Raw genomic sequence first — 15,900 nt, forward strand, 5'->3', positions numbered from 1 at the left:
TCAAACCCTCAAAAGATTCAAGATACACTCAAACCCTTCCCAAAATGATCATTCACCTCTTTTGTATTCATTTTCCTAACTCCCTAAATTTTATTAAAGCCCACTTTCCATTTGGCCAAAAAAAAAATTGATCATAGCATATTACTCCAAGCTTTTAGATACAACTATTTGTGGTAACATTTAAAAAATTTGTCAATCATTTTCCCATTTGTCCCACACTATCAATCTTGATTTTCCGGTAGCAACAAATCTAAAGAGAAGCTTCAAAAAACAGACCATCTCTATAAATCAGCAATAGTCCAAGGTGAGAACCAAACAAAAGGCTTACAGAAACCCTACCTAGCATTAGCAAGAGAGTTGGTGTTTGAAATGATTTAATCCCTTCCCACAATTCTTGCCCCACTATTATGACTAGGGCTCGCTTTCTCTGCAGAAACCCTTTGTCAAGTCCCATCATTAACAAACACCCAACAACAAGTTTTGGGTCCGAAAGTGTGAACAACTCATTCACTTTGTTGGCGGTAATATTGTACGAGAATAAAACCATAGTTAATTAAGTAGTACTTGCCTTTGTTAGTATGGTAACCGAGGGATGGTAGTTACGGGTGCGACGGTTGCCCCTCACACCCTTCAGTACCTTTATATACCATGGAAGGTCACTTGTAAACAAACATGATTATGAATGGAATAGTATCTCTTATATTTGCTTGATCTTATCTGGTATCTGTGGCATTATTGTCTTTCATTAAGCATTCTATTTGTATGTTCTAAACTGTTCACCCAGAGAGTAAACATCTGGCGCCATTGCCGAAATTTATCCGGAGCACGGGAATATTCTACATGGCACATGGATAATGGGACAACCATTGGCGGAAGGGACAAGTAGTAACCCTGACGAAGAGCCTGAAGAACTGTTCGAGGGAGAACTAGCACTCACGAAAGATTTCTACTGCATTCTCTAGGTGGCGATTGAAACACACGTACAAAGGGAAGCCACCACCGAGGATGTTCCAGAGGACGCTGTGTGGAGTGCGCTTGGCGTAAGCGGCAGTAAATCGTTTGATGAGCAACTTGCCCAACCCTCTGGCATAGGCATTTTTGGCTCTTCAAAACCACAGGGAAGACACCTATCAGGAGAACCGACACCAGCAAATCCTACGGGAGTTTCACGAGCGCCAAGAGGAGCGCAATGAAACCGATCAAGGGATAAATAATCCTTGAATATGTATGGGCGGAGGAGAATAAACAAGAACACCCCCACTGTAGTGACATACATTGTATACCAGGGATGAATTAATAAAAGTGTTCTTTTCAATATGATGTCTTGTTCTATTGCATAAGGAGAATTTAGATCAATGCCCAATCTGCTAAATAAGAACAAAAATAAGAAGGAATACATAGGGGACTCTGATGCCACTCAACGGGCATTAATTCTCGAGCAACAAGTACAATGAAGAAGAAGATTCAAGAGGATTACCGAGGAAGGAAGCAGCGGAAATGACAGCAATGGCTCTGGCGAGGGCCAAGTTTCCACACTAATAGAAACCACCAGGAAACAGTTGGGGGACCTCTCCCTAACATTGGAAGAGATCGATGACGGGAGTACGGTAGAGCCGTACACACTATACAGAGGTGTCGAGACCAGAAGAGAAGACGAGATAGAGACCCAGAACAAAGAGACGGAGGATATCGGTGCGATCGAAGGTGTCGGGAGGACACAAGGTTACGGTAGTAGAAGCAATCTGTTCGGTGCAGGCTCATCACACCCTGGTAGTCAGAGCAACTTGGTGGGACCCAACGGACCAAATCTTGGCGGAGTACCTTCAGGAGAACCAGTGTCTGGAGGAGGAGTTCCTGGAGGGTCAAATTCGAGTTTCAGAGGGCAAACCGGGCCACCGCCAAGGAACATAATGGCGAATCGGCAAAAATTGCCGAAGTTCACCAAAGATGGGAAGGAAGACCCCGTACGGCATTGCCGTACATGTGAGAACATCTGGTCCGCCAATGGGGTGGTGGACCAGGCGGAGTGGGTACTGCAATTTCCGGCCACACTAAGGGGAGTAGCCATTGATTGGTACTCTGACATAGATAAACAAAAGGTGACTACATGGGCTAACTTACAGAAAGAATTTCAAGCAGAGTTTCAGCTACTACGAGACGATAATGAAATTGTGGCCGAAATCTATAGTACAAAACAAGGTAAAAAGGAGACGGTCCGTGCGTATGGTCGGAGGCCGAAAGAGTTGTTGGGGAAGATGGATAGCCAACCAGCAGACGAGCTGAAGAAGAGATGGTTTGTGGAAGGATTGAGGCCTTCCCTTCGGTAAAAAATGAAGATTGTACCGCCCACATCGTATGACGATGTGTACAACAGGGCGATGGACCTGGAGAGTGAACATAGAACATCTAAAAAGAAGGACAAAACCTCGTCCGACGAAGACGACTCCTCGGAAGAAAGCAGCAGCGGCGGGGAATCCAGCAAGAAGGTCCAGGCGCTCCGGAAAGACATGGAGCGAATGATGAAAGAATTTAAAACAATGAAGGGGAGCACGAGCAAAACCGAGGAAGGCAATTTATGGTGTACTGAATGCAAAACAGACGGGCACACGAAAGGTTCTTGCCCGAAGAAGGCCTACTGTGACATTTGCCAAATAATGGGACATTCGACGAAGGAATGCCCTTATAATATGAAGACGAGGAATCAACAGATCCTCTTTACACGAGCAATCATCAGCGTCCGCAGTAGCGAGCACGTCCCAGCCCACCAATAACAATGCATCATCTGGCGGGTACCGGAACAACCAGCAGGTAGGAAAAAGCAATAACAATAATAATAATAACCAGAGCCCGATCCAGTACGACGCAAAAGGGCGACCAATGATCCAGTGTAGAGCCTGCAACCAGTGGGGGCACTTCGCCAAAGACTGCACAACGGAAGAAACCTCGCAGAAGTTGTGTAAGTGGTGTGGACCAGGAGATCATGACGACGGAAACTGCCCACAATCCGGGGTCAACCTACTAAACATCGAGGGAACGGGGACGGAGGAGCCGGTGTTGGCTCTCACAAGGTCGAAGACGAAGAAAGCCACCTACCCTGACCCACGTACGGAGAAACAACAAACACGGGAGGCAAAAGCCCAAGTGGAGAAAGAGATGATGGCACAACAGAGGGACACCTACGAGGCGGCAAGTACCTCCCGCTTGGAGGTGGAGGAAAATATTCTAAAGCAAATGTTGGAGATAGAAGTACCCATAAAAGTGAAGGACCTTCTGGAAACAATGCCTCAACTACGTACAACACTCTTGCATTCAGTACCAATAACCGCACAGAGTCGGATAACCCAGGGTACGGATGCCTCTAGCGGGTTGGCAACAGACCCCTTGATCCTGACATTGAACAACGGTCGACATCCAGTAGTCGTGGAAATGGGCATACTCGGGACCATCCTAACGGACACCATTGTAGATGGCGGGTCTGGAGTAAATGTCCTTCCTAAAGAAACCTGGAAGAAACTTGGCAAACCGACACTATGGCCACCAACTTTTAACTTGCTTGGAGCAGACCAACATGGGATAAAACCCCTGGGAACGCTTATGGCACAACAAGTGACAATCAAAACGCATCCATTTGTCCTGGATTTTGTGGTGATCCCACTTAAGAAGAAGGGCTACGACACCATCTTAGGGAGAGGGTGGCTAGTCAAAGCAAAGGTGAATCACAATTGGAAGAAGAACACCTTATCCATGGAGAAAGATGGGCAGAAGTACACCATTGATCTGAGGACCCAGGTTGTCGGCAAGGAGCTCGCATCATCTGATTCGGATTCAGAGGACTCAAACAGATGGGAGTGGGATTCCTATGAAGGTAAAGACGAGAGGGAACCAAACGACGAAGGAGTGCTTGAACTCAGAGGATGCTTAGAAGATGACGCTTCCTCATTGAATGGACTCTTCCACTAGCAAATAAGAGACTATGAAGTGTTTCACCCTACTTGTCACATGTTGCAAATTGAGGACGAGCCAGGCGAGAAGGAGGAGTTTCCGCCAGAATACAAGAAGTACAAGGAAGGAGACGCCAAAGTAAATGATGTTCCAGCGTACGAATTTTCAAAGGATAGACCAATGCGATACGAAGACCCCACTGTGAAGGAGACAAACTTAGGAGACACTGCCAACCCCCAAAATATCTGGGTAGGTGATGATTGGAGCTTGGTGCTGAAGGCCACAGCATTCAAAATCTTAAGGGGGTTCCACCAAAAATGTGCGTCCATCGGATACCATTGGTCCCGGGAGCCCAACCGGTACGGAAGAGGGCGTACCGAATGAATAAGAACTATGCTGCCAAAGTGAACGAAGAGATTGAACGGATGTTGGAGGCCGGCATCATATTTCGGGTGGAGACAAGTGGGTCTCGCCGATTGTGATCTCACTCAAGGAGGCCAACCAAATCCGCATTTGCGTGGATTTTCGGTGCCTCAACACAGTCACCATCAAGGATCCGTTTCCTATACCCTTCACAGACAACATCCTCGAGGAGGTGGCTGGCCATGAAATGTACTCATTTCTAGACGGCTTTTCGGGATACAACCAGATTTCGATAACTGAGGAGGACAACTTGAAGACCACCTTTGTGGTGGAGGACGAAGTCTATGTGTACAACCTGTAATATCCCTTGGCTAATATGACCTTGTTTCACTTATTTGAACCCCAAGGAATATTGTCAAACACTTGGCATACAATGTTTGAAGCCGCTGTAGTGAATTCTTTATTTGTCTTCTTTGGGTTTGTAGGCTGCAAATGAAGTTATGGAAAGCTTCTAACAATGCAAGGTTGTTATAGAAATGATATATTAGCTGTTTTAGACCTTTCCACACAAATGTAATGACTGAAATTAACTAGTACAGCTACTTGACATTAAGACAATCACTTGTCATGCATCCCAATGTATACCTACAGCCATTAGGCATTTAAGCAAACAATTGGCATGAAAGCTAAGTGGCTGATCAATGTTGAATGTTACCATGAATGTGGAATATGCAACTTATATCTCCATTAAACATATGCAACCTCCAAGTATTTCATGATATAATCATAATAGAAAATGATGCAGTGAAGTAATGATTTTCTAATACAATGACCATAGATAGAAAACCTGGAATTTCAATGGCTGCCTTGATATATTGGTTTGATTCTCCTCATATGCAAATCCCTTGTCAAATATATATAGCTATTCAACCTTTCTAAATCCCCTTCTATAGAACTCAAACTACTGTAGCGCACTGTTCACGACACTGTTCATGCGCGCTGTTCACGGCACTGTAGCGCACTGTTCACGGCACTGTTCACGCGGGTACTATTCACGCGAGTACTGTAGCAGTGGATGAAAAAACTTGCAATCTGCTCTTAAAACCTTGAATAATTTGTTGATAATCTCTCCCAACAAGAATGATATAACTCCATGTGCCAAAGAAGGATGATTCACAACCAACTATAAATGTTCTTCAACAATAAACTTCAAACCCTTGTAGAAAACTTCACCAATTTGCACAAATGAAAGAACTGAAGTATTCTTTCCCACAACTGCAATAATTCAGGTGTTATTTCACACCTTCAAAATTGCTATCAATAGGAAGTTTTCGTTTCCTATGATCAAAGAAGAAAATTGCGAAAGCCCTAGGCTCCACAATAAAAATCAATCAAAATACTATTCATCAACTGGATGCCGAGAATGAACTCTTGCCCTTCCTTTTATTCTTTCCTTAAGAGAGCTCAAACACCTTCCTGGCCAATGTGGGATAAAAGATTTATTCCCACATTAAATTATTCACTTAACGCACTTTATTATATTAAAGTGACTTTATTATTATAAAGTTACTTTAGAACTTTATAATAATATTAAAATATTAAATAAATCACTTAAGTCACTTAAACTTTAATATCTCTTGATGTACTTGTCTGATTGCTAAGCCGTCTGAGCCAAGAGTCGACTCTCCCTGTTCTCCATGTGATTGGATGCCTGTCTAAAAATAGAAACCCTGAATAGTGACTTACTATAAATAGTAAGTATGTGGAACTGAGTCTAGAAATAGCTGCAAAGGCCCAATCAAGGTCGACACTGCCAATAAGCTCTGCTCAGGTGTCTTTCTATTAATAGGAACCCTGACTCTCCCAAAATAGTAACTTACTATAAATAGTAAGTGTGCCAATCTGAGTCAAAAAACCTGTGCAAAGGCCAAAACCTGAATCCAGCTGAAGAGTAATGTCTCTAATCACCAAGTAACTGCCACACGAAGCCCTCTATCAATAATTGTTAGCCTACGAGGGTCAAATGATAGGCTAATTCTTACAAACTCTGATGCTCGCAAAATGGGGACATTACACAACCGGATGTCGTTTGGGTTGTGCAATGCTCCCGCGACCTTCCAGAGGATAGTCCTTCACATCTTCGATAAGATGTCTGTGGGAAATTTTAAAGCCTTTTTGGATGACTGGTCGATTTTCAGTAGCGAAGACACTCACTTGGTGGCGCTAAGAGAGTGCATGGAGAGATGTCGAAGGGCCAGGCTTGCCTTAAATCCACGGAAATGCAGATTTATGGTACCACAAGGGAAGTTGTTGGGCCATATCGTTTGTAAAGTTGGACTGTAAACTGACCCGGATAAGGTACGGGTAATTGTAGAAATGGAGTCGCCCATTGATGTGACGGGAGTCAAGTCCTTCTTGGGACACATTGGATACTACTGGAAGTTCATCAAGAACTTTGCCCAACTTTTGTTCCCACTAGACAAACTAACAAGGAAGGGCGAACCGTACATATGGGAATCGGCACAAGGGGAAGCATTCGAGGAACTCAAGAGGAGATTGGTGGCAGCACCCATTCTGGCCTATCCAAACTGGGACCGAGAATTCCACGTACATGTGGATGCCTCAAACTATGCCATTGGGGCTACACTGGCGCAAGAAGGGGGACATGGGTTGGATCATCCCATCTATTTTGCCAGTCGGTTGGTGTCGAAAGTCGAGAAGAACTATAGTACCACCGAGAGGGAAGCCCTCGGAATGGTCTATGCCGTACAGAAATTTCGACACTACTTGCTGGCGACACCCTTCACTTTCTATGTGGATCACCAGGCTTTGATGTACCTGGTAAACAAACCCATCATCCAAGGCAGGATAAGCAGGTGGCTATTGCTCCTTCAGGAGTTCACGTTCACAATAATTGTACGGCCAGGCAAGAGCCATGTCATTGCTGACCAGTTGTCTCGGATTAGGTCCGGAGAGCCGCTGGAGGGGGTGAATGACGACTTTCCAAATGCCCACCTATTCAAGATCACAGTACTGCCACCATGGTATACTGCCATTGGGGAATATCTTTCCACCTTCGTATTCCCCCAAGGTATGCCACTAGGAGAACGAAGAAAACTCGTGTTGAGAAGCCACACATTTCAGTTGATTAATGGATTGTTGTATAAAATGGGACCCGACCAGGTGTTACATCAGTGTATGATGCAGGAAGAGGTGCCAAGCGTTCTGAGGGAGGCACATGAGGGGCCCGCAGGAGGCCATATGGGACCAAACACTACGGCAAGAAAGGTGTTGCTAGCAGGCCTGTGGTGGCCCACATTATATAATGATGCGAGAGAATGGGTAGTAGGTTGTGATACGTGTCAGAGAGCGGGGAAGCCGCTGAAGAGGGATTTCATGCCCCTCAACCCTTCGCATGCTCAAGAACCATTCGAGCACTGGGGGTTGGATTTTATTGGGCCACTCAAGGCCAGCCACGCCAGGAGGTGTCGCTACATTGTGGTAGCCATGGAATATTTAACCAAGTGGGTTGAAGCGCAGGCCCTGTCTAACAACTCGGACATAAGTACAACAAGATTCATCTATGAGCAAATCATTACACGGTATGGGATCCCTATGCAGTTGACCAATGACAGGGGTGGACATTTTGTGAACCACGTTATTAAACTCCTCACTACTGAATTTAAAAATTTTCATTCATTGTCTAGTCGCTATTATCCGCGAGCCAATGGGCAGGCTGAGGCTACCGACAAGATTCTCGTGGGGGTAATTTACAACTCTTGCGGTGTCGAGGGAGAAGACTGGGAAGAAAAATTACCTTCGGTCTTGTGGACCTACCGCACAACCTACAAGGTGACCACCGGCCAGACTCTGTTCCAACTCATGTACGGGCAGGAAGCTGTTGTGCCAGCGGAATTCATGGTACCAAGCCTTCGCATTGCAATCGAGAACAAACTAGGGGACATGGAGAGCCTAAGGGAGAGATTGTATGTCTTGAACAAGTTGGATGAGAAAAGAATGATGGCCCAATGGGCTACGGAGGCAGCCCAACAAAGGAGGAAGCTATGGCACGACAAGCACTTGAAACGAATGAGGTTTGCTCCAAGACAACTAGTACTGAAATATAATGGGCGTAATGAGATTAAACTAGGCAAATTCAAGGTACGATGGTTAGGACCATATAAAGTCCGCGAGGTGGCAGAGAACGGGGCAGTGAAGTTGTGGACACTGGATGGACGAGAGGTTGCAGGCGGCACCAATGGATCGAAATTAAAACTGTATCACGAGCAGAGGCAATCGACCGACCCCAAATCCTCCCGAAGAAATAAAATTACAAAAAAAACGTATGGCAGGCAACCGTACGACCGTAGGGGCCCGTACGGAAAAAAATCTTTTAAAAAAATTTGAAAGTATGGCAGCAAACATACGGAAAAAGGGAAAAAATAATTTTTAAACACCATACGGTGGGAACCGTAAGGAGAGAAAAAAAAAAGGGAAAGAAAACACCCTGCGCCAAACAAAGTTGCAAGCATCAACCGTACGGCAAACACAGAGAAAAGAACCGAAGGAAATCACACCCGCAAGTTGTACGTCGCACACCTGAAGTCGTACGTCGCACACCTGAAGTCGTACGCCATACTCCGTTGTCCGTATGGCTGAAAAGAAAAACGCGACATTTCAGAGGGACGACATTTGTGGCACATGCAGGGAGATTAAAGAGCAATATAAATCAGATTAAAGTAATTAATCTCGGTTCAATGGACACTAACAGGAATAAGGGGGATTGGAGAAAACAGTTGCAACCGTTAGAAGAAAAGTTGCAGGGAGGGAGACGAACCCCTGAATCAAGCAAGGACACAGGAAAGAGAATTTTGCCATTAGGAGTGCGTGTTGCAGGCAGCCTGGGGATGAGCAGCACTCAAAAAGGCACGAAACATCGTCCGAAGACCCAATCGGCAAAGGAGAAGGAAGAGGTAACAGTGGACAACATCGTGTTTGAGGGTCTTAATGGACTGGATTGCAGGAATTGGTGAACGAAGACACCTCATGACGACCCAATAAAGAAAAATCTCTGCCAGGCACAAGTACATTGGGCTGTACAAATGTCAGTTTTTTGTATAAAAGATTTTGAGGTAGTTTTGCGTGCCATGATTGGCACCTATGATAGACACCGCCGCCAGTCCGTATTTGACTACCAGCATTAGCGGATAACTGTTTCCTTCATGGCAAGCGAGTTCAAAAGGGTTTTTGGCATGCCTGGAGTGAAGGGAAAAAAATTGATACTTTGCATAAAATCACTCCAGACGTCCATGCCACCTTGCTACAATTGATGTTGCGGGATAACCTCACACAAGCAGAAAAGGATAGCCTCAAAAGTGCTGGTAAGGGTAGGGGGGTCAAGAAATCATTTTTGGCGAAGGGAGTCTAGAGATGCTTGTTGTCGATGGTGAAGAGTCGCCTTACAGGTGCCAGTCGTGCGTCTGATATAGCTATTGCACAAATTGTCTTAATGAGTGGGCTACGAAATGGAGTGGTGTATGATTGGGCATCATTGCTAGCAGATAGGATGGAGGAATTCATGACCCTCCAGTATAAGAAATTCTACATGCCACATCACGCCATTGGGCTATTTCTTGGTGCAGTCCGCACACAGATTACCCCAGGCTTACAGCCATTGGAGCCACAGGATCGTGTTGCACCTGACCAGTTGCCTATATTTTACTGGTCGCATTTGGATGTCTTGACACATGGCGCTGAAGCACGTTTGGGCAAGAAAAGGAAGAAGCCCGCCATGTCAGAAACAGAGTTAGAGACAGAGGAGTCTGACGCAGATGAGGAGGATGTTGATAGTGGCAGGGAGGAATCCGTCGACACCTCCCAGGTGAGCAGAGGGAGTTTTCGGTTGGCAAGTAGAGGGGGTGACCAGTTGCCGGAGGAGGAGGTAATGGAATCGGTGGGTGTCGAAGGATCCTCACCAGCAAGCACTGCTCCAGCATCGAATCCGGCTAGGGTCCTGTTTACACCAGCACGCCTACCAGAGACTTGCCAGTTGGCAGTGCCACGTTCATTGGGGACAGTCAGTACAGTCACCACCGTGCCAGTACCTGGTTTTGGCCAATCTCGGGTGACGATCGCTATGACACCACCGAGGGCTGAGACCACATCAGGGACCGATTCTATTACTATTGCAGTCCCTATGGTGGACTCCGTAGAGCAGCCGGGTATCTTGGAGGGGGCGGGGGCCTCTATTCAGCAGGATGTGCCGAGTCATATACAGGAGGAAATGGTGGAAACAGGCACATTCCGGGATGACCTCAGTGCCTGGTTGAGCCGCTATTAGCTCACACCCGTGGCACCTGTAGGTGAGGCTGCTCTATCTCCACGTACGGAGATGCATTCTCTGGATATTATTGATCTCGAGTAAGGGGGTTCTCCCAGTAGTAGGGAGCTTCAGAGGGCTACTTCACCCCCCACGGATGTAGTGACGAGTCCTTACAGAGATGAGGGGGTGACGGTTGGAGTACAGCAGGGTTTGGGAGATTTTGAGCAGTTCATTGCCGATATGACTCTAGGGGCTCAGCGGCTTGTGACCTCTGTGAGACTCCAGGAGGATGCCGCTGTGGTCGATCGGATGGAGAGATTGCTGACTTTTGTCCGCACTGGATGCAGAGAAGAGTTTGCGAGGTGTTTTGAGTCTGGCAGGTGGCCTGAGACGGAGAACCTGGGGATGCTAGAGGCTTGGCGCCTCACTGATGGGGTTGGAGAGACCTGGATGCAATCCTTATTGAGGTAGGTGGAGCAGGCCTTCTGAGAAGGCTACTTTGAGCTTCGGAGGACACAACATATGGCATCCACCGCTAAGGCCTTACACATAGTAGCAGTGACGGCTCGGGAGGAGCTGGCTGCCAGGTTTCAGGAGGTTGAGGCTACATTGGCACAGACTCGAGCAACAACGGACATTCTGGTAGCAAATAAGTCTGCCTTGGTTATGCAACTGGAAGAGGAAAGGGCAACCAAGGCGAGGATGGAGACGCAGTTGGAGGAGGAGAGAGCATCCCAAGCTCTGTTAGAGACTCGATTGGTTAGTGCATTGGAGAGCATTGACAGGAAGGAGGAGGAGGTGTTGGAGGCAGCCTATATGGTTAAGACTGCAATTGAGAGGCAGATGGTGCCAAAACGAGATCTGAAGAGGATGACTGAGCAGGTGTACGAGCTGCATGGGCGATTGGCTTCCACCACTACACCACCACCGGCGCCTTCTTCATCAGGGACGCCCTCTGCACCCCCTTAGTTTTTGATTTTGGGTTCTGTTGTAGCAATGTATTCCCCATTTTGTTTGTAAGTCGTCCGGAGATGACCTCCTTTTTTTGGGGGGATGATGTTGGCGGTAATATTGTACGAGAATAGAACCGTAGTTAATTAAGTAGTACTTGTCTTTGTTAGTATGGTAACCGAGGGATGGTAGTTACGGGTGCGACGGTTGCCCCTCGCACCCCTTGGTACCTTTATATACCATGGAAGGTCACTTGTAAACAAACATGATTATGAATGGAATAGTATCTCTTATATTTGCTTGATCTTATCTGATATCTATGGCATTATTGTCTTTCGTTAAGCATTCAATCTATATGTTCTAAACTGTTCACCCAGAGGGTAAACACACTTGATCAACAAGAGAGAACCTATATCCATAGTAGGGCAATTGTCCCCACCTCTCACACCTACTTCTAATCTCCCTTTCATTCCCTAATCTAATAAGGGGGTAGGGTGGTTAGAAACTCTATGAGGAGAAAAATCATGAGACCACCATGAAGAGACAACACAATAATTCTACCAACTATTCCCAACCTATCTCAATTGATGATGAAGACTAGCCACCTTCACTAAGCCAAAGCCCAATCCCAATGATCAATCACTTTGGCCAAGTCTCCTCATCTAATGGGGATCAACCTAATTAAGGCAGCTGACACCTCAACTAGTACCAAAAACCCTACTCACTTCTCAAGCCTATTTCTCCCACACATTTTGCATAAAAATTCAATTGCATTTGCTATTCATAATCTCGTCATATCTAATGTCAACTTACCAACAATCATTCTTTCATTGGCATGGAAATTACGTTGGCTCCTCCCATTCCTTCCTCTTTCACTGTTTCATCTTCCATTTCTAACTTTACAGCTCGAAACCCAAGCCATCTTCTTTGCCCTTCTTCTATCCAACCTATTGCTAACCATCCTATTGGTTTTGAAATTTTGAAACTATAATTTTGAATTAATGCATTTAACATCAAATGGCTAAGCGAACAAATTTGAAAGAGTGGACTGCATTTAATGTAGCAGATCCAATTATGGCACCCAACAAGAATTGCATAAATTGGATAGAAAAGATAGAGTCAGGACATTTTGGTTTGGATATGTAGCATTAGGAGTCTACATGTTCCAAGTTATAGCTATTGTAAATTGATATAAGTCAATGACTAGAGACAATTAATATAAGCGCTGTTCCCCCTTGTTTTCCCTCCTTTGCTTTCATTGTATATTCTGTAGTTGTGTGGCCTTCACTTGCTTTCAATGGTAACCCCAGCCACCATTGCCATCAAACCTAAAACTGCAGGGACTTAAATAGCAATAAAAACTTAAAATAAGAACTTATATTTATGTTCTCAAGTGAAGGCATAAGGCAAATTAATACTTCTGAACTAGATGAGAAATCTTATGTTTTATTTGTCTACTAGAAGAAAAGACCTAAAACAACTAATAAATGCTTGTACTATTCAACTAAATGCAAAGACTAGAAGTTACAAGTAAAACATTGTTGAATTGAAATGAACACAAACAAGAATTATTATGGATTAAACAGAAAACAATTGCATACCAAGATACAAAAAATATTATCATAAAGATTGCAATATAAAGCTTGCAATAATTATTACATTTCACTTAACTCACAAAGCAAAGAACTATATCAACAGCAATTTCAATAACGATTAGGCGTGCTGATTACTATAGTTAGCAGATTATGCGGAATCTGTTTATAAATAAGTGTTGGTTAGCCGAAGGTATTAAGTATGTGGTAGTTAATCAGCTACGTTATGTAATTGTGGTTATTGTCCCTGATGAGTAGCTGTTACTTGGCAGTTCCTGACAGTTGGTAATCTTAACCAACCACGGATTATTTATGTACTCATTTTGAATGCCTCAGGGACCTGTTATTATTGCCATGTTGAAGCAGTCACCGGTTAGGAGGGACCTCAAAGAGATCAGTCCAGACCGGTCAGCAAGAGTAAACACAACGGAAACACAAAGACATGATGGAGGCAATGCAGAACAGATTGAATTATAACATGAAAATTGATTACAACCAACCGGTAACAACCGGGTCACAGAAACTAGCTCACAGACCTGCTAAACATGCTCGAAATACAAAACAGGTTACAACCGGGACCTCAAATCTTAAGGTCTATCTTCTATGCTCAGTCTAACTTCCTCGTTTTATTCCAATGCTCTATTACAATGATTTATATGATCCAAGGGGATCCGGTCGGCCCAAAAAGGGATCAAAACCCGAAGAACAAGACCTAACATGCAAAACCAACAAGGTCGGCCTCCACCAAGAGATTTCTCTGAAAAATCCAAAGGATGAAGTGTGGATCATGGGAAAAGGTCAACCACGCACCAAGGAACATCAAAATCAATGCTCAAGGCTCCGCAAGCTACGGAAGGGATCCGATAGATCACCAATGCAAATAGGTCCAGGCAACCGGTAACAAGAAATTGTCAAGGAAACCGGTAATTATAACTTGTCGAAAAACAATCCAAATGCTCCACAGTTTGGGAATAAGGAAGATGATCAAGTCTTCAAGCCAAAATCCAACTCCACAAGACCCGGTGAGCCAAATCTAGGACACACAGAAAGAAATGTTGAAACTGCAAATAGAAAGCAAAAACAGAAAGGAAATATTTTTGGTTGATGCAAGATTGCTATGAATCGGGGATGCTCCTGCATCACATGTACACATTGCATATTGGAATAAATGATCTATCTTTCTGAAACGACATTGTACTTGGTATTCTATGCTCTGATATTCTATGTTCTTTAGTTACATTTCCTTTTACTCTGTATGTTAAGTAACATTACCCTACCCAAGTAAACAATTACTATTGAAAATAGGAAAGTGCAAATGGCACTTATTTATAAGGTGTACAATACAATGGATGAAAAATAAATTAAAAGCTAACTAGAACTTCTAAGCTAATAATATTTTCTTCATACAAAGCAAGCTTATTACACAATTTTGTTCATAAATAATAAACCCTAAATCAAACAAATTTGAAAATAGATTTCTACTAAGTATAAATATCAACTAAGAATAGACCTTCTAGAAGATCATCTAAAAATAGCTGATCTTTAAATAGACATTAAAAATAGACTTCTTAAAATATGATTATCTCCTCAACAATGGTGACTACTAAAAATAGCATGAACTATATATGACTTGAGCTAAAAATAGACAATCCTAATAGCAGGATCTAGGAGTGATTCTGATGAAACTCTTTTATTTTGACTGGAAGGTCCTGTAAATAAGTCCTAAGACCCTAAATACCTAGTGCTATGAGTCTGATTCCCTTTCTTTCTGTTGATCTTTATAACAAACCCTGGCTGAAAATTGCAAACTTCAATATTCCAAAAACCCTAGAGTGCATAAAAATATTGCTCTCCAAACATACCAATATTATGATACTGATATATTGCTTTTTCTCAATTAAAGCCTGCTGAGACAATGATAAAATCCCAACCAGAATCTGAAAATGATTGCCAAAAAGTTGGATTTGTCATAATAGAAACCCTAGAAGCCCAGAAGAATACAACAGAAGTATGCTTATGATGAACTCCAAACCCTAGATGCTCATTTTTGCTAATGTGGAAACCCTACTTAATAGGTGGAAAACCCTGCAAGAAGTCAATAAGAACCTCTGAAATAGAGAGATTTAACTGAAAACCCTTCTTATCATTCAAATTTGCAGATCCTTGATCAAACACAACTGAAATGGATGATATCTGCACCTTTATATTGAAAATCTGCTGTGATTAGAGACTGAAATCACCGGTATCACATTGAAGACCATTCTACTGTTCATGACTAAACTTGTCAAGGCATGGCAGTTGAAAGACTTTAAGAAAGCACTCTTCAAACATTTTGGGATCATACAAATTTGCAACCACGGAGTTTTTGAATCCAAACAATATGGAGAAATGAAATACATGATGTCACAACCAAAACACAATCCTCTTTGCTGAACTAAATAAGGAATACTGCCATTGATTACTAAAATCAATGAAGACTGCCTGAAAAGTAGAAAATATGTTTCAGTTTGATCCAAAAACTCTCTTCAAATGATTAAGGTTGCTACTGGTATGATGAAAGAAAATTCCATTGATCTGCTACCAAAATGATGACAGCAATGATGAGGACATATCACGGAAGTGCTGTTGCCAAACATGAAAACCTTTTGATCACCTTTGTATAGCTGCTTTTCTGACTTTGCTTTTTATATAAACTTTGAATTTCCTTTGTATGGACGCACTTATTAATAG

The 15,900-nt window shown here is 43.6% G+C and overlaps 1 protein-coding gene across 4 annotated transcripts in view; it reads right to left on the reverse strand.

Annotated features, from left to right (window-relative positions):
* The window catches only part of LOC131029091 (eIF-2-alpha kinase GCN2), a 336,054-nt gene that overhangs the window by 295,051 nt on the left and 25,103 nt on the right, over positions 1-15,900 (reverse strand). The window lies entirely within an intron of this gene.

The sequence above is a fragment of the Cryptomeria japonica genome, chromosome 5 (assembly GCF_030272615.1).
Source record: "Cryptomeria japonica chromosome 5, Sugi_1.0, whole genome shotgun sequence".
In the NCBI taxonomy this organism is placed as follows: Eukaryota; Viridiplantae; Streptophyta; class Pinopsida; order Cupressales; family Cupressaceae; genus Cryptomeria; species Cryptomeria japonica.